The 16,421-nt window shown below is 39.6% G+C and overlaps 1 long non-coding RNA gene across 1 annotated transcript in view; it reads left to right on the plus strand.

Moving 5' to 3' along the window:
• The window catches only part of LOC132015003 (uncharacterized), a 50,226-nt gene extending 39,001 nt beyond the window's left edge, over positions 1-11,225 (plus strand). Inside the window, exon 3 of the long non-coding RNA XR_009403518.1 lies at positions 11,137-11,225. This is a non-coding gene — a long non-coding RNA (uncharacterized LOC132015003). The remainder of the gene's footprint in view (positions 1-11,136) is intronic.
• Positions 11,226-16,421: the final 5,196 nt, after the last annotated feature.

The raw sequence follows: 16,421 nt of genomic DNA on the forward strand, positions 1-16,421 counted from the left end.
TGAGAGTTTGCAAAAACAAGACACAAGGCACGGTAGGTAAGAGATTCTAGGTGGGAAGATGAACATATGCTAAGACCCCTTTTCTGGAAAAGTGACCCAGGAAGTGAGAACTGTAGTATAGTAAGAGTTTGTGGTGTTATTTAGGGGAATAGTTAGAGATAAAACAGGGAAGTTAGACTGATGCTGACTGTAACTAAGAAGGTTCGATTTGATTGTGTGAAATAATACAATGTGAAAGTCAGAGAACTTATAAACTTGAGGATTATTTTTAAAGATTTGTTTGCAGACGATCCATTACGTTCTGATTCTCAGAAATGAGATTTGGTCATTTAAACAATGTAACCTTTGTGTGATGCTTCTGGACTAAAACAAATAATTTCAGGGGCACCTGTGTGGCTCAGTCAGTTGGGCATCAACTTTTGGGTCTAGTTGTGATCTTGGGGTCCTGGGATCCACGCCCCCTCCACCACCATGCGTGGGACTTCCTGTTCAGTGGAGAGTTTCCTTCTCCTTCTCCCTCCCTCTGCTCCTCTCCCAGCTCATGTTTTCTCTCTCTCAAATAAAAACAAAATAATTTCATTGCATGCTTTGAGATTATCTGCAGTTATTACAATGTGAAACATATTGACTGTAGCTTTTACAGACCCAAGATATAAAACACAACATTCTCATGTCTTCCTTTAGGTGAGAAGAGTATTTATAAATATGATTGTTACAGTAACAGGGAGCAAGCTGGGTGTTTTGAAAACGTAATATGATTTTGTTAAGGCAAAAAACCCTCACCCAATGACTTAATTCAAGTTCTCTATTGCATTAGATGCTACTTATTGATGGATCCAGTGAAATTGTACTTTAGCTTAGATAAAGTAAGGTTTTTTTCTTAGTCAGAGAAATACTTATTATAAGGAGGTACAAATTACTAGCCTGAGAATTCTTTATTTTATTTTTTTTAAAGATTTTTATTTATTTATTTGTCAGAGAGAGCAAGAGAACACAAGCAGGGAGAGCAGCAGGCAGAGGGAGAAGCAGACTTCCCACTGAGCAAGGAGTCCAATGCAGGACTCCATCCCAGGACGCTGGGATCATGACCTGAGCCGAAGGCAGCTGCTTAACCAACTGAGCCACCCAGGCGTCCCTAGTATAGTATACTTTTAATACTAGTCCAACTAGTATTCCTGACTGTAATATTCCTATGTAATGAACTTTAATAGATCTGGAGGATCCAGTGGTGAAAATAAATTTTACCTTTATCTGTTATGTTTTTTAAAATTATTTTTAAAATATTTTATTTATTTATTTGTCAGAAAGGGAGAAAGCATGAGCAAGGGGAGTGGCAGGCGGAGGGAGAAGCAGGCTCCCCACTGAGCAAGGAGTCCAATGCAGGACTTGATGCAAGGACCCTGGGATCATGACCTGATGAAGGCAGCTTAACAGACTGAACCACCCCGATGTCCCTATCTGTTATATTTAATTTTTTAAATAAGGAGGGTATATTAATGCACTATTTGTATAATTTAAAAAAAATTCAAAAGATTTTATCATTTAAAATCTTTTTAAAGGAATAGAGGGAGAGGGAGAAGCAGGCTCCCTGCTGAGCAAAGGAGCCTGATGTGGGGCTTGATCCCAGGACTCAGGGATCATGATCCCAGCCAAAGGCAGATGCCTAACCAACTGAGTCACCCAGATGCCCCTGTATAATTAAAATTTTAAAGTTTTTTAAATAAAGATTTGTTTATTTATTTTTATTTACTTATTTTGAGAGAGAGAAAGCATGTGAGTGTGGGGAGGGGTAGAGGGAGAGGGAGTATTAGAATCTCAACCAGACTCCCTGCTGAGTGTGGAGCTAGTTGTGGGGCTCAATCCTAGGACCCTGAGATCATGACCTGAGCTGAAACAGAAAGTTGGGAGCTTAAACTGAGCAACACAGCTGCCCCTAAAATTTTAAAGTTTTAGTAACACTTATTTTGGGGGAAATCATTTAACATTTGCCCCCCACACCCATCATCCCTGTGACATGCTGATCTACCTGCCCTACCTCTGATATGTACAGCCAATCAGCCAGCTTGGAGGGGTGTTTCAGCTTTCCACTGGGCACTTGTATCCATTGGAACTGAAGCTATCCTTACATTCTAGTCCGTTGGTGGAAGCTTTGATTCCCAAGCCTCCTTGCTGTCAGCCTTTGCTGCCTCCAGCAAACAGAGGGTGATATGTATTTAAATTCTCAGTGTGGTTGGTTTTCTGAGAAGTAACTCTTGATCTAATACTGTCATAAGGTTATTATTATTATTTTTAAAGATTTATTTATTTGTTTGAGACAAAGAGAGCACATGTGAGCTGGCAGGAGGAGCAGAAGGAGAGGCAGAGAAAGAATCTCCAGCAGACTCCCTGCTGAGCTTAGTGCCCCATGTAGGGCTCCATTTCATGACCCTGAGAGTATGACCTGAGCCAAAATCAAGAGTCCCATGCTCAACCCACTGAGCCGCCCAGGTGCCCTTGTCATATGTTATTTTAGATTGAGCTATTTCACCTCCTCAAAAAAACAAAACAAAACAAAAATCTAAAAGGTATTTCTTATTTTATAAATTTTTTAGGTTTCAACATAAATTTTATCTTTGATGATTTTCATTTAGAAAAAATTTGGTCTGTATTCTGTGTGGGCACCTGGCTGGCTCAATCGGTGGAGCACGTGACTCTTGACTTCAGGGTTGTAAGTTTAAGCCCCACGCTGCGTGTAGTGATTTCTTAAATATAAAATTTTTTTTAAAGATTTTATTTATTTATTTGACACACAGAAATCACAAGTAGGCAGAGAGGAAGGCACAGAGAAAGGGGGAGGCAGGCTCCCTGCCGAGCAGAGAGCCCGATGCGGCACTTGATTCCAGGACCCTGGGATCATGACCTGAGCCAAAGGCAGAGGCTTTAACCTACTGAGCCACCCAGGCACCCCAAATATAAAATTTCTTAAAATAATAAATAAAGTATTCTATGAACTCAGTTTAGTACATGTTTAGTAGCATATTAAGGAAAGAATACTACCAACACTATAAATTCCAAATATTAGAATTGCAATTAAATCTTTTGGACTGGTTTCTTTTCACAACTGTATTTTCAAAGTCTTCTGTTTTCTTGTGAGGTAAAGATATAAAGAAACTGAAAGTAGTCACTCAAACAAAATTAAGCACATATAATTGTCTCCCAGTTTGTGTGAGTTTTTTTTTCCAGGAAAACAACAACAACAACTGTAAGTTTGTTTTAATCTTTGTTAAAAAGAAATAATAATCAGTTCCTTTCATCTCGACTTCGCTTTAGTAAATTGAGATTAGTTAATAAAATTTGGAGTATTTTTCCAAGCACATGGTAAAATGTTTGGTGTCTATAAATGAGATTTTAGAACAATGCCATTTATTTTTTTTTTTTTTTTAAAGATTTTATTTATTTATTTGACAGAGAGAAATCACAAGTAGATGGAGAGGCAGGCAGAGAGAGAGAGAGGGAAGCAGGCTCTCTGCTCAGCAGAGAGCCCGATGCGGGACTCGATCCCAGGACTCTGAGATCATGACCTGAGCTGAAGGCAGCAGCTTAACCCACTGAGCCACCCAGGCGCCCGAACAATGCCATTTAAAACTTTGACTTATAGATTGTGATGAGCACTGTGTGATGTATGGAAGTGTTGAAACAGTATATTGCACACCTGAAACTAATATTACACGGCATGTTAACTAACTTGAATTTAAATAAAAACTTAAAAAATGAAAATTGCCTACAGAATACTTCTAAAAACACAATTCTATTTAAATAATAAATATTTGTATATTTGAGGCAGAAGTGTAGCAAAAGATTTTTAAAATGAAGTATTTAAGAGGATAATCTCTGCAGCTCCTTGCTGTTTTAAGAGTTGTTTTGGAAATGCCCATGTCACCCTACAGTGATGGAATATCATAAACATTGCTAAAGGTCAAGCCGTAGTAATCCTGACAGTTTACTCCAGAGCTCTGCGTTTGGTGTCTTTTTCCATAATGAGAGCAGATTGTGAAAGACTTCCAGTATTTGAAAAATATCCCTTTCCAGTGTATGGTTGTAGGCGCTTGAAGGAAATGTACTTATAACTTTCACATCTCTTAGCAGGAATAATTTCATCTCTTGCCTTCTCACTGCTGTGAATATAGATGAAATAAAGAAGCAGGTAGAAAGGAGGATACATGCAGTAACTAACCTGGCCGGAAATACATGGTCATTGAAATCTAAAAGGCAGGGAGGTTTCGATCTTTGGGCTCACCTATAATTTGTGCACCATAAATGTAGAAGGCAGTCAGCAGGGACTTTTTAATGACAGTGCTGTCTATAACAGTATCATCAGGCACGACATTGGCATAAATCATTGGCACTTTGCAAAGTGTCACTTCTGTCAACCTTCTAGTGATGTGATCTTTAGTCTTTCAAATCCATAGACTGGCATTTGGATCAGCTAAGCATCTTACATCCTGTCTTGCATATTAAAGCTGTTTTAGCCAATACTGAAATGCTGAAGTAATGCTTGTTCTAAAATATTTGTAAGCAACTGGCCTAATAACTAAGCTTTGCTCTTGGTATAGCTTGCAGAGTTTCCTGTTTGCAAATGCAAATGAGGCTGTTACTCATTTTAGGAAGTTGCCAAGAAAAAAAGATAATGAAGTAGGGGTGATTTTTATATCACTTCAGAGGACTTTTATTAATAAAGCTTTTATTTTAAGTTTAAAGGTGGCTTTACTTTTGGTTTAAGTTTACATGTTAAGGTGGTTGATGTGCAGTTGGATGAATTTTATAAAAACAATAATAATTAACATTGATAAATGTAATAAATTTCCCTTGCCTAGATGAAATAAAATTAATCCATTCTGTACATAGTAAGAGGGAAAATGTGTATGCTCTACTCCAGTGTAATCTGTATGAATGCTTGTAGTCAACAGGATCATTATTTGCATCTATAGAGCTCAAGCCCTGTAGAACTTGTGCTGGTATTTAGTGCTTATGAAGCTAAACTGAAAAATACCTTGAGAGGCATAAAGCTCATTTATACTCTTTTTTTTTTTTTTTTAAAGATTTTATTCATTCATTCGACAGAGAGAGATCACAAGTAGGCAGAGAGGCAGGCAGAGAGAGAGAGAGGAGGAAGCAGGCTCTCCATTGAGCAGAGAGCCCGATGTGGGACCCGATCCCAGAACCCTGAGATCATGACCTGAGCCGAAGGCAGAGGCTTAACCCACTGAGCCACCCAGGTGCCCAATACTCTTTATTAAGTTTTCATCATCGTTTTCTCTCTAACCTTATGTTCCGAGTAAAAGGTATGGAGAAGGCTGAATTTCGGGTAAACTTTAGTAATACTAGATTAACTCATGGTTTGGGTTTGTTAGGTGACTGTTAATTTCATTTTAAATTCTTTCAGACATAGATATTTATCCCTAAGGAAGAGACCTTCGGAGCTAAAACCTGCTCCCTGTCTTCCCAGAGGTTATGTTCTTCCCAACCACCATTACTTCTTTCTTTCTTTTTTAAAAATATTTATTACTTTTTAAAAATTTCTTTTCAGTGTTCCAGAATTCATTGTTTATGCACCACACCCAGTGCTCCATGCAATACAATACGTGTCCTCCATAATACCTACCACCAGCTCACGCAACCCCCCATCCTCCCTCCCCTTCAAAGCCCTCAGTTTGTTTCTGAGTCCACAGTCTTTCATGGTTTGTCTCTCCCTCCAATTACCCCCAACTCACTTCTCCTCTCCACCATTATTTCTTACTCCCTCATTTGCACCCCAGGAATCTAAGAGTCGTTCAAGCCTGTATGATGAATTTACCTGTCTCAGTGTCCTTGGAACAGTCAAATCCCTCTTTGTCCAGCTCCCCAAGATCCCACGGTGAGCAGAGAAAGGTCCTGTATTAAAACCTCCAAGGAGGCTGCAGGAGAGCTGTAATCTAAGATCTGCTGTTTCAACCCAAACTAAGGGAGCTTCCAAACTTCTCCCAATTCTTAGAGTGTTGCTAAGAGAGCAAGAATCCAGTTGACCCAGTAACATGAGAAAGACCTAGAATGAGAGGCTGGAGCATTCACCTGGAGTCCACTGAAATTCTAGAGCACCTTTGCAATAAATATACTGTCAAGATGCTACACAAGACTCTTAGACAAGGCCTGTTCTCAAAAGCTGCTGTTTCTGTTTCTCTACCTGCATATTGGAGGCATCTTCCCATTTGGGTCTTGGCTGTCTGTCTCCAGAGTGACTGAACACTAGCAGAAGCTACAATATGTTGGTTCCTCTGCTTGTCATTTTTGTTTGTTTTCTTAAAATGTGTAGACCTATAGTATTGTTTAGAGCAAATCCTGGCTTTAAAGGAAACAATCAAACCACTCTTTTCCAAAGCTAAGTTTGGCAGAAGAATAGTTATTTTGGACAGGGCACCAGGCTCCCAGTTTGAGCTTTTACTCTGTCAGGAACCTTGTGCTTAATTAAAGTGCAGACAAGATAGAACAACAGAAAATAGCGCTGCCCGTGGAACAGACCCACAGTTCTCCCTCTGCACTGTGACTGACCTTCTTTGAGATCTCATACAAACAGCTCTCTCGATGTCAACCTGCCGGTTAGAAACTGGGAGTGATTATTCATGTCTATCGCAGAAGGTGCTTATAGAAAGTGTTTAAGAAACTCCTAAAAAAAAAAAAATCCTCAACAATCTGCTGACTTTGCCCAGATGTAATTGTGCATCAGACTAGGTCTAGTTCTAAAGATGTGGCCTACCATGTAGACCTGATGTCCCCAGATTCATCCCCTCCCTTTCCCTACTTGGCCGGTGTTCCAGCAGGACAGACATCTGCCGGCTGCATTTCCCTGGCTTCTGAACGGAAGTGGGAGATGAAAGGGCAAGAGGAAGGAAAAACCACCACAGTTTTCTCTTCCCCTCTGCCTCTGGCAGCGATTCTCTTCAGCTGTGGTTCTAGCTGCTGGAAGGTGACCCCATCTCATCCCCAGGCTCCAGTAAACACCTCCTCCCTCGGCCTTCTAGGTTAGGGGTGGTGAGGAAGTGGCTTCCTGCTTCTGCCTTTCTCAGCCTCCTCCCTGTTCTCCAGCTTGCATTTTAGCTCTCTTGTCACTTGTGTTACTAATTTCCTCCGTTTCAAATACTCTTAGTAGTTCGTTGACCTGATTAAACTCTAATTTTCATACCTGTAATATTAGGCATAATAAGTTTACTTTATCCTTTCCCAAGAGAAGATAAGGAAGGAAACAAGATGTGGAAAGGAAGAAAGGAGGGAGGGAAGAAGGAAGGGGAGAAAGGCCTTCAGGGTGAATTTCTCTTTAACCTTTTCCCCTTGCCCCCCTTGCTGTCTCTACTTAAAATCATGGGGTGGCCTGTTTGTGAGTCATATCATTTCAGGATGAGACAAAGACTGGATGTAAGTAGGCTGGGGGGTGTAGTGTGGAGTGGGGAGGAGTTCAAGAATCACAAATAGAAGGACTGCAGGTGAAGCCACGTTACTCTGGAATTGGGGACCCTCTGACTTCCAGCTAGACTCAGGCTGGTCCCTGAGGGCTCCATATTTTCATCCTCTTGTTTCTTTTCCATCCCTCTCCCCACTCACCCCTCCAAACTTCTCACTGCCCCGGCTATGTTCTATAGTTAAATAAACATATAGTTCTATATTAAATAAAGCTTTAATTTGAGAATAGTTCAGATTTATAGAAAAATTGTACAGAGTTTCCAGGTACCCCACATCCAGCTTTCCCTTTTATTAGCATTTTACAATAATATGGTACATTTGTCACGGTTGATGAATGGATATTGATAGATTATTATTAACTAAAGTCCATACTTTATTCAGATTTTCTTAGTTTTCCCATAATATGCTTTTGCTATTCCAGGATTTCATCTGGGATATCACATTATATTATATCATTCTCCTCCTTAGACTCTTCTTGGCTGTGACCGTTTCTCAGACTTTCCTTGTTTTTCTTTGTCTTTGATGATCTTGACAGTTTTGAGGAGTACTGGTGAGGTATTTTGTAAAAGTCCCTCAATTTGGATCAGTCTGATAATTTTCTCATGTTAGACTGGGGTTATATGGTTTCCAGGGAAGACCACAGAGGTAAAGTACTCTTTTCATCACATTATATCAAAGGTATATACTGTCGACATGACTTATCACTATTGAGGATAGCCTTTATTTCCTGGCTGAGGTAGTGTTTGTCAGGTTTCTCTAGTAGAAAGTTATTCTCTTTTTCCCCTTTCCATAGTGTATTTCCTGGAAGCAAAGTCATCATGTGTAGTCCACATTTAAAGAGTAGGGAGTTATCCTTCTTTGAGGGTGGAGTATTTATATAAACTATTGGGAATTCTTCTAATCAAAATGTGTCTATTCTCCTTTATTTAATCACTGATTTATACTAGTATGGGCTCGTGAATATTTATTTTATTGTTTGGGTTTTAATCCAGTACTACTTTATTTACTTTGTTGTTCAGGTTGTTTCAGCTTTGGATATTGGGGACACTCAGTTGATTCCTGTCACCCTTTGATGTATCCAATCATTGTGGGGTTTTTTGAGTACTCCCTTACTCCCCACTCATCTTGTATATTTCCTGACCCAGTCTTAGAATCAGCCATTTCTCCAAGGGGCCCTGGTTCCTTTTATTTGAGAATGGTATTAGAAACCAAGATCCAGGGGTGCCTGGGTGACTCAGTTGGTTAGGCATATGCCTTCAGCTCGGGTCATGATCCCAGGTTCCTGGGGACTCAATTCCCAGGCTTCTTGCTCAGCAGGGAGTCGGCTTCTCTCTCTCACTCTGTCTGCTGCTTCCCTGCTTGTGCTCTCTCTCTCTCTCTCTCTCATATCAAATAAATAAAATCTCAAAAAAAAAAGGTAGGGGGAGGAAGGAAGAGAGACCAAGATCCAGCTCAAGGTGTGCTTATTGCAACCTGGAGACACTCCTTATTTCTACCCCTTTGCATAGTTAACCAGTAATTCTTCATCACAAGTCTTCATTTTTATTTTACTCCTGAAGATCATTTGCACAGCAGTAGAGTTCAGGATGAAAAAAAACAACAGAAAAAATGGGTGTTTAGGTCTAGATTGGGTCACCTATGGAAACTTCATAAACTAGGAGACTAGATCGAATGATCTGAAAAATCACATCCAGTGCCAAGGTCCTAAGATATCTTATTCTAATGTTTTGAAGTATGAGGGCATTCCATTTATTTTCTAGGTGGCTCAAGATGAGTGAGATGGAAATGTGCGTGGAGACAGGGACTGTGCTAATCTGTCTAGAGTGGAGAGCTCTTAAAAGCAAATGTTGGGAGATGCTGGTAAAGAAGATTGGGACTGTGTATGGTGGGTCTGCCCTTAAATACCAGGCTACGGTCTATAGGCTGTGATGGTCATTTTGTTTAAGAAACCAGGTTTATATATACAATGATTTCTAATATACATAAGGTAAAGATTATTCAGTGTGAGGTTGGCCCCACAGGGGCAGGGAGATATTAATGATTTGCCATGCAAATTACTGGGTGTGCCAATTCCTTTTCTGTTCCTTTGTCATTACATATTAATCATTCTCTTATTACCTAGTGGACATAGATATTCAAGTAAATTAGGGGAGCATTTAAGCATATTGTATGAAAATAAGCCTGAAATGGACTGTACAGACTCATTTTCTTTCATAACATTCTGTTCCTATTAGATTTCAAGCAATGCTAGGAAGCCCTAGAGGAAGTAGGAAGTGGTATATGTAACCCAATTGTCTCACTGGATGATTGTATGTGTACATATAATCTCATTGTCTGAGGCTAGACTTTTATGAGAGAGTGAGAACAATTTTGAAGCCTTGGGCAGGAAATATTAATAGGTCTTAATCTTTACACTGACATAATAAATATTGCCCCACTTACCTTTTCCTTCTGAGTTTGTGTTACTTTTTAATTCCCTCATCCCTTTGTACCCTGAACTTTGATATATATATATATATATATATATATATATATATTCATATATATGTATTTCCTCTCATTCCCCCTTATGATTCATCCTTTTGTAACTGGGTTTGGGTTAGGTGGTTAACCTATTTAATGGGTTAATCACTCTCTGAAAGGAGAATAATTTATACAGAAGCAGTTTACCTTGCCCCAAACCTCCAATGAATTGATAACCTTGAAGAGGGAATTATAATCCTCACTTTAAAAAGTTTTTTTTTTAGTATTTTATGATCCCATTGTCCCTTTCTTTTCTTAGCTCTGTAATTAACTGCTTTTGTCTAACCCTTCATCTGTATGTCTGTAATGACCTTCTGCAAGTGATAGTTGTTCAGATAACAAGGGATAATTATTTTTATTAAGAGGACCAAGTCTTAGGTTTTTGATCCATTCTATAATTCTTGCTTATGGAGATGTGGATACTTGGATGTTTCCCTTAATACCATTTAGAGGACAAAAACATTTTAACGAGGCTAGTCTCATTTATCAAATATTTTGGAGCATGTCACAGTGGGGTCAAAAAACCGACAAAAAACACCTCATTCTGCCTTTATTGTGTCTCACATAGAAACATATCCGATTAAAAACAAAGGAGAAAAGTAATGTCCTGGAGGCAAACCAGAGCACCAAAGGACTTGGCTGCCAGAATTCTAGGGAAAGAGAGGTGACTTTTGAGAGAAGAAGAAAGGATTTTGGAAGAACAAGAGTGATGGACCATTCTGACTTGAGGGTTTTGGAAAATGTCACATAGTTTACTAAAATGAAAAGTGACTAGTTAGGCCGGAAGAACTTTGGAGATCATAGTGGTGCGCGGACAAGCAGAAAGGCAAGTCCACCAAGCCCAGTGATGAATTTGAAGTGTGTCAGGTCAGGAAGACAAAGGGAGGATTCCTATAGGTAGCACACCCATTATTTACCTTGCTTGTTGATATAGGTGCATTTTAATGCAGTTTTTACTTAATAATTATGAGCACCTCCCCCCTTTTCTTTTCAGATGGGGAATAATTGCCATTTAGCCTTTTATAGGTCAATTAGTAGGAGAATAGGGAACAACAGACCAATTCTTGAAATTGTAATGACTAGACTTCCCTTCAGATGATGGTTTCCTTATTGTCATTTTTATGATTGTTTCTACTCGCTCAGCAAACTATTGGGGAGATGGCATTTTAAGTGGATGTATGATGTGGCTGGAAAGAGAGCTATGCATTCTCATCACTTCCCACCTTCCTAAGCATCACAATGTAAGTCTTTGCCAGATGCAAGCGGAAAGGAAGGAGCCACGCGGACATTCTCCTCCTGGCCTTGGACAATGCTGACAGCACACATCAGCCACTCAGCACTTTTCCAAGTAGCAGCCGATGATGCCCGGCTCCTCAACTTTAACCCGGGGGAAGGAGGTCAACATAGGAAAGAAAAGCATGTCAGGGATCGTGCTGGTGGTCTGCTGGGCAAGACCGCAGTCTGCCAGGATGGCCGTCTTCTGAGATTTCCTTCAGCTCACTGTCAGCACCCTCTCTGGGAGCAGTAAGGCAAGTGCTTATCTGACAAGGAATAAACTACGTGTAGAGTCATCACTGCAAGCTAACAGAAAGAAAATCGTTTTTATCTCAGAGAATTGGAAGAAATCACAGTAATTAACATGTTTGAGGATTTACTCTTAGAAACCATGCTTAGTGTCTTACATAAATTGTCTCATTTAATTCTTAAAATAATCAGAGCCACACCTCATTTGTCTCTCAAGATTAGCTTTTTCCTTTAGTGGACATTGTGATTAAAATACCACTTACTTAAAGTTACATTTTTGTCTCTGATCTATACTTTATAATAATTGTAACACATTATAAAATATTCTGTCTCTGACCTAAGTTTTATTTAAGCTCAAATATGCCTTTTTCTGCATAGCTCCTCTTACCCCATTGTTTATTATCATGAATTATGAAGACAGAAAATGCCTATTCTGTTCTCTGCCTCGTGTGCACTTGGAATCGTGTATGTGTGGTTGGTAGGACTTTAGAAATACACAAATGGGAGAGTGCAGCTCACTTCCATAGCTTCATCATTAGTCCAGACACACCTAACTGAGTGTTGAAGACTGAATAGGGTTCCCATGTATGTCCATGCCCTAACTCAGGGGACCTGTGACTCTTACTTTATAGAGAAAAAGGGACTTTGCAGATGTGATTCAGTTAAGGATTTTGAGGGACACCTGGGTGGTTCAGTCAGTTAAGCGTCTGCCTTTGGCTCCAGTCATGATCCCAGAGTCCTGGGAATGAAGCAGGACTTCATTGTTAAGCAAGGAGCCTGCTTCTCTTTCTGCCCCTTCCCCTGCTACCACTTTCTTTCTCTCTCTCTCTCTGACAAATAAATAAATAAATAAAATCTTTAAAAATAATTTAAGGGTTTTGAGTGAGGAAATTATCCTGGATTATCAATATGGGCCCATTATAATCACAGTGATCCTTCAGAGGGATTCAGGAAACAGAGTGAGAAGGTGGGTGGGGGCAGGGAGAAGGCCATGAGGTGATGACAGAAGCAGAGGCTGGAGTGATTTGCTCTGAAGATGGAGAAAGGGACCACAATCCAAGGAACATTAAGTGACCTCTAAAAGCTGAAAAATCAAGGAAACAAGAGTCTTCATCAGAGTCTCCAGAAGGAACCAGGCTGGCTGACAGCTTGACGTTAGCCCAGTGAAATTGATTTAAGATTTATGACCTCCAGACCTGTAAGAGAATAAATGTTTATTGTTTTAAGTGACTTCATTGTGGTAATTTGTTATAGCAGCAGTAGGAAACTAATATGTACAGTGAGTGTAAAATATAGGGCTGTGAGACAGCAATTATACAGACAAGCTGTAGAATTTGATATGCGCACAGTGCAAAGCAGAGGACATCACAGTTCTGCATTCTCAAGTTTAGATGTCACTGAGCAGCACCCGCTACGGGACCTCTTTTCCTCATTCTCCCTTACTGCTGCAGGCACTTACACACTCAGGAACAAAACAGTTTTCCTCTTGGAGACTAGTTAGTTTTCATTCTCAGAACAGGGGTTATTTTACATTGCTCTCAAGGGTAGTCGAGCAAAAACATATCTTTGGTTTAATCTCAATGCTCTTATAGATTGCTTTGTTTTTACAAAAAGATTCATTCAAAACAGAGAGCTGGGTGCCAAGGGTAAGCAGAAAGGAAGATCTATTTATTTGTCCTTTGTTAGCTTAGGATAGTAAAAGTAATTAATTTGGTTATACCTTGGTGCATTTTTATGAGTGAAATTTTGTATTTAATGTATTTAATACATTTGCAAGTTTTACATTCAGGAGCTGCATAAAAGGCTGTGGTAAATTCTATGGTTAATCAAAGAAGGATTCCAAGCATAGTGGCACAAGGAGAATCATAATTTCAATTAGATTTTATTTTAAAAAATTGTTTTTATTTTTTAAGTAATCTCTACCTCAAACATGGGGCTTGAACCCATGACCGCAAGATCACATGCTCTACTGACTGAACGGGCCAGGTGCCCTTCAACTAGGAGCAGCATCTCAAGATATACATTAAAATGATAGAGGAAAAACAGGCATTTTTAGGTGCCTGGGTGGCTCAGTGGGTTAAGCCTCTGCCTTCGCCTCAGGTCATGATCTCAGGGTTCTGGGATTGAGCCCCACATTGGGCTCTCTGGTCAGCAGGGAGCCTGCTTTTCCCCCCACCCTCCCACCTGCCTCTCTGCCTACTTGTGATCTCTGTCTGTCAAAGAAAACAAAAACAAAAACAAAACCAGGGATTTTTGTGGACATAGGGCTGGATCTTACCACCCTGAGCTCATGACTTGAGCTGAAATCAAGAGTTGGCCGCTGAACGGACTGAGCCACCCAGGTGCCCCTCAACTATCAAACTTTTAAGGAGCATTTTATTGCTAGCATTGACCATAGTAGGCAGTTAGGAAATAGAATGTTCTGGTTATTAAAATATTCATATGATTGAGAGTAGCTCTACATAAACAATTGATTTTCAAAGAATATAATAGATTAAAATTCAGTTAATGTTGAAGCTAAATTGTATGTAATTTATTCAAACTCCAGTGATTTGGATTTTATACAGGATTATGTTATGCACCTAAACTATCACTGAACTGTAGAGATACAGAACAAAGGGCCTGTCTTTACAGTTTGGTCCCTCATTGCCACTAGTAGCAAATTTAGTGCCTTATCAGTCCTGAAGAATCCAAAATAGTGAAAAGTATTTCCTTATTGTCATTGTTATAAATTTATATCAGTGTAGTTACCTTTCCTCAGAGAAGTGTATATGGGGGTTATAGAAAATTCTGGAAGAAAAGAACAGTTGAAATAAAATGATTAGCCTTTTCAGAGTTTGTGTATGACTTCTCCCCCCCATCCCATTCCTCACAGAGGATTGAAATGCCTAGTTGAGCTAAGGAAACATGCTTGTAAATTTTCACCAGCATCTTAATTTGAAATTGCAGTTTGAGAAGACTAATATTCACACTGCTTTTAAGAAATGTTCTGTGCCTACACATGCTCAGTTAAAATGCCTGTATTTAGGCCAAATCACTTCATTGTAGTTATATTCCTGGAAGTACTCTCCTTCCCCTGTCTGGCATTTCCAGGAATAATATTACAGCTCTGGCCAATCAGAGAAAAACAAACGGAAATGGTAAAGGTATTTTACTAATTGCAATAAACAGTTAAAGAAAACATAAGGAAAGTGAATGACAAATGTTCACTCAGAAAGCAAACCGCTAAATGCGTTTCCTTTTGGACAGTTATTCCTCCTAAAAGCATAATTTAGTATCCTTCAGTCACCAATCATTGAGTCATCGAGTGTTGGAAACTAAAAATCTGCAGGCATGAAATTGCACTGATTCAATCTCTTCAGGAAATATAAAATGGGAAACATGAGGATAAATAGTACATATTAGATACAGGAAATATTAGAAAGTAAACTATCTAGGCAAAAATCTCTGTCACTTTTTATTATCTCCTGAATGGAAGGGAATATTTCTGGGTATACTATTTAGACAGAACAAAACAAGACTCGCATTTTAAAAAAAATCGTCTTTATGCTTTTCTTCTTTGGTAGTGTTAATTTTTTATGTAGCCTGATCTGGCAATAAAAATATGATATAGCTGTCATTATCATTGAATATTTCAAGGCAGAAAATGTCAGTTGTTGTGAAAATCCTGCCAGTTCTGAAATCTGTGTGTGCAGAGAAAGTTGGCCATATGTAGGATAATTTTGCCGGGTGGAGACCATGCATGACCTCTAACATTAGACTCATTTGAAGGTCTGAATATTTATTTTTTTAATTTATTTATTTGACAGAGAGAGATCACAAGTAGGCAGAGAGGCAGGCAGAGAGAGAGGAAGAGAAGCAGGCTCCCTGCTGAGCAGAGAGCCCGATGTAGGACTTGATCCCAGGACCCTGAGATCATGACCTGAGCTGAAGGCAGCGGCCCAACCCACTGAGCCACCCAGGCGCCCAGTCTGAATATTTTTTTATTGTTAATTATTTTTATTAACATATTATTTACCGCAGGGGTACAGGTGTGTGAATCGTCAGGCTTACACACTTCACAGCACTCCCATAGCACATACCCTCCCCAATGTCCATAATGTAATCACCTTCTTCACAGCCCACCTCCCCGCAGAAACCCTCAGTTTGTTTCGTGAGATTAAGAGTCTCTTAAGGTTTGTCTCCCTCCTGATCCTATCTTGTTTCATTTTTTCCTTCCCTACCCCCCAAACCCCGCACTCTGCCTCTCAAATTCCTCTTATCAAGGAGATCATATGGTAATTGTCTTTCTCTGATAGGCTTATTTCACTAAGCATAATACCCTCTGCTCCTGTAACAGTCCCCTGTAATAATTCTCGTCTTCTATCATTAGGATGAGGCTTAAAAAAAAGTTATTTAGAAAACCAGCCAGGTAAAGTGAATTTTGATTCTTTTGTAAATGATTTTTTAAAAGATTTTTATTCATTTATTTGAGAGAGAGAGTGAGAGAGAGAGTAGGGTGAGGGCCAGAGGGAGAGGGAGAAGCAGACTCCCCCGCTGAACCAGGAGCCTGTCTTGGGCTCAGTCCCATGAGATCATGACATGGGCTGAAGGCAGACGCTTGACAACTGAGCCACCCAGGTGCCCCAGTTTAAAAAAAAAAAAAAAAAAAAAAAATATATATATATATATATATATATATATATATATATGGTTTGTTTATTTGACACAGAGAGAGAGACAGTGAGAGAGAGGAAACTCAGGCAGGGGAATGGGAGAGGGAGAAGCAGGCTTTCATCTGAGTAGGGAGCGGGCTTGATCCCAGGACCCTGGGATCGTGATCTGAGCAAAAGGCAGACTCTTAGCTACTGAGCCACCCAGGCGTGTCCAGTAAATGATATTTTAATACACACGCGGAGTATCTG

This window comes from Mustela nigripes, chromosome 4 (genome assembly GCF_022355385.1).
Source record: "Mustela nigripes isolate SB6536 chromosome 4, MUSNIG.SB6536, whole genome shotgun sequence".
NCBI lineage: Eukaryota > Metazoa > Chordata > Mammalia > Carnivora > Mustelidae > Mustela > Mustela nigripes.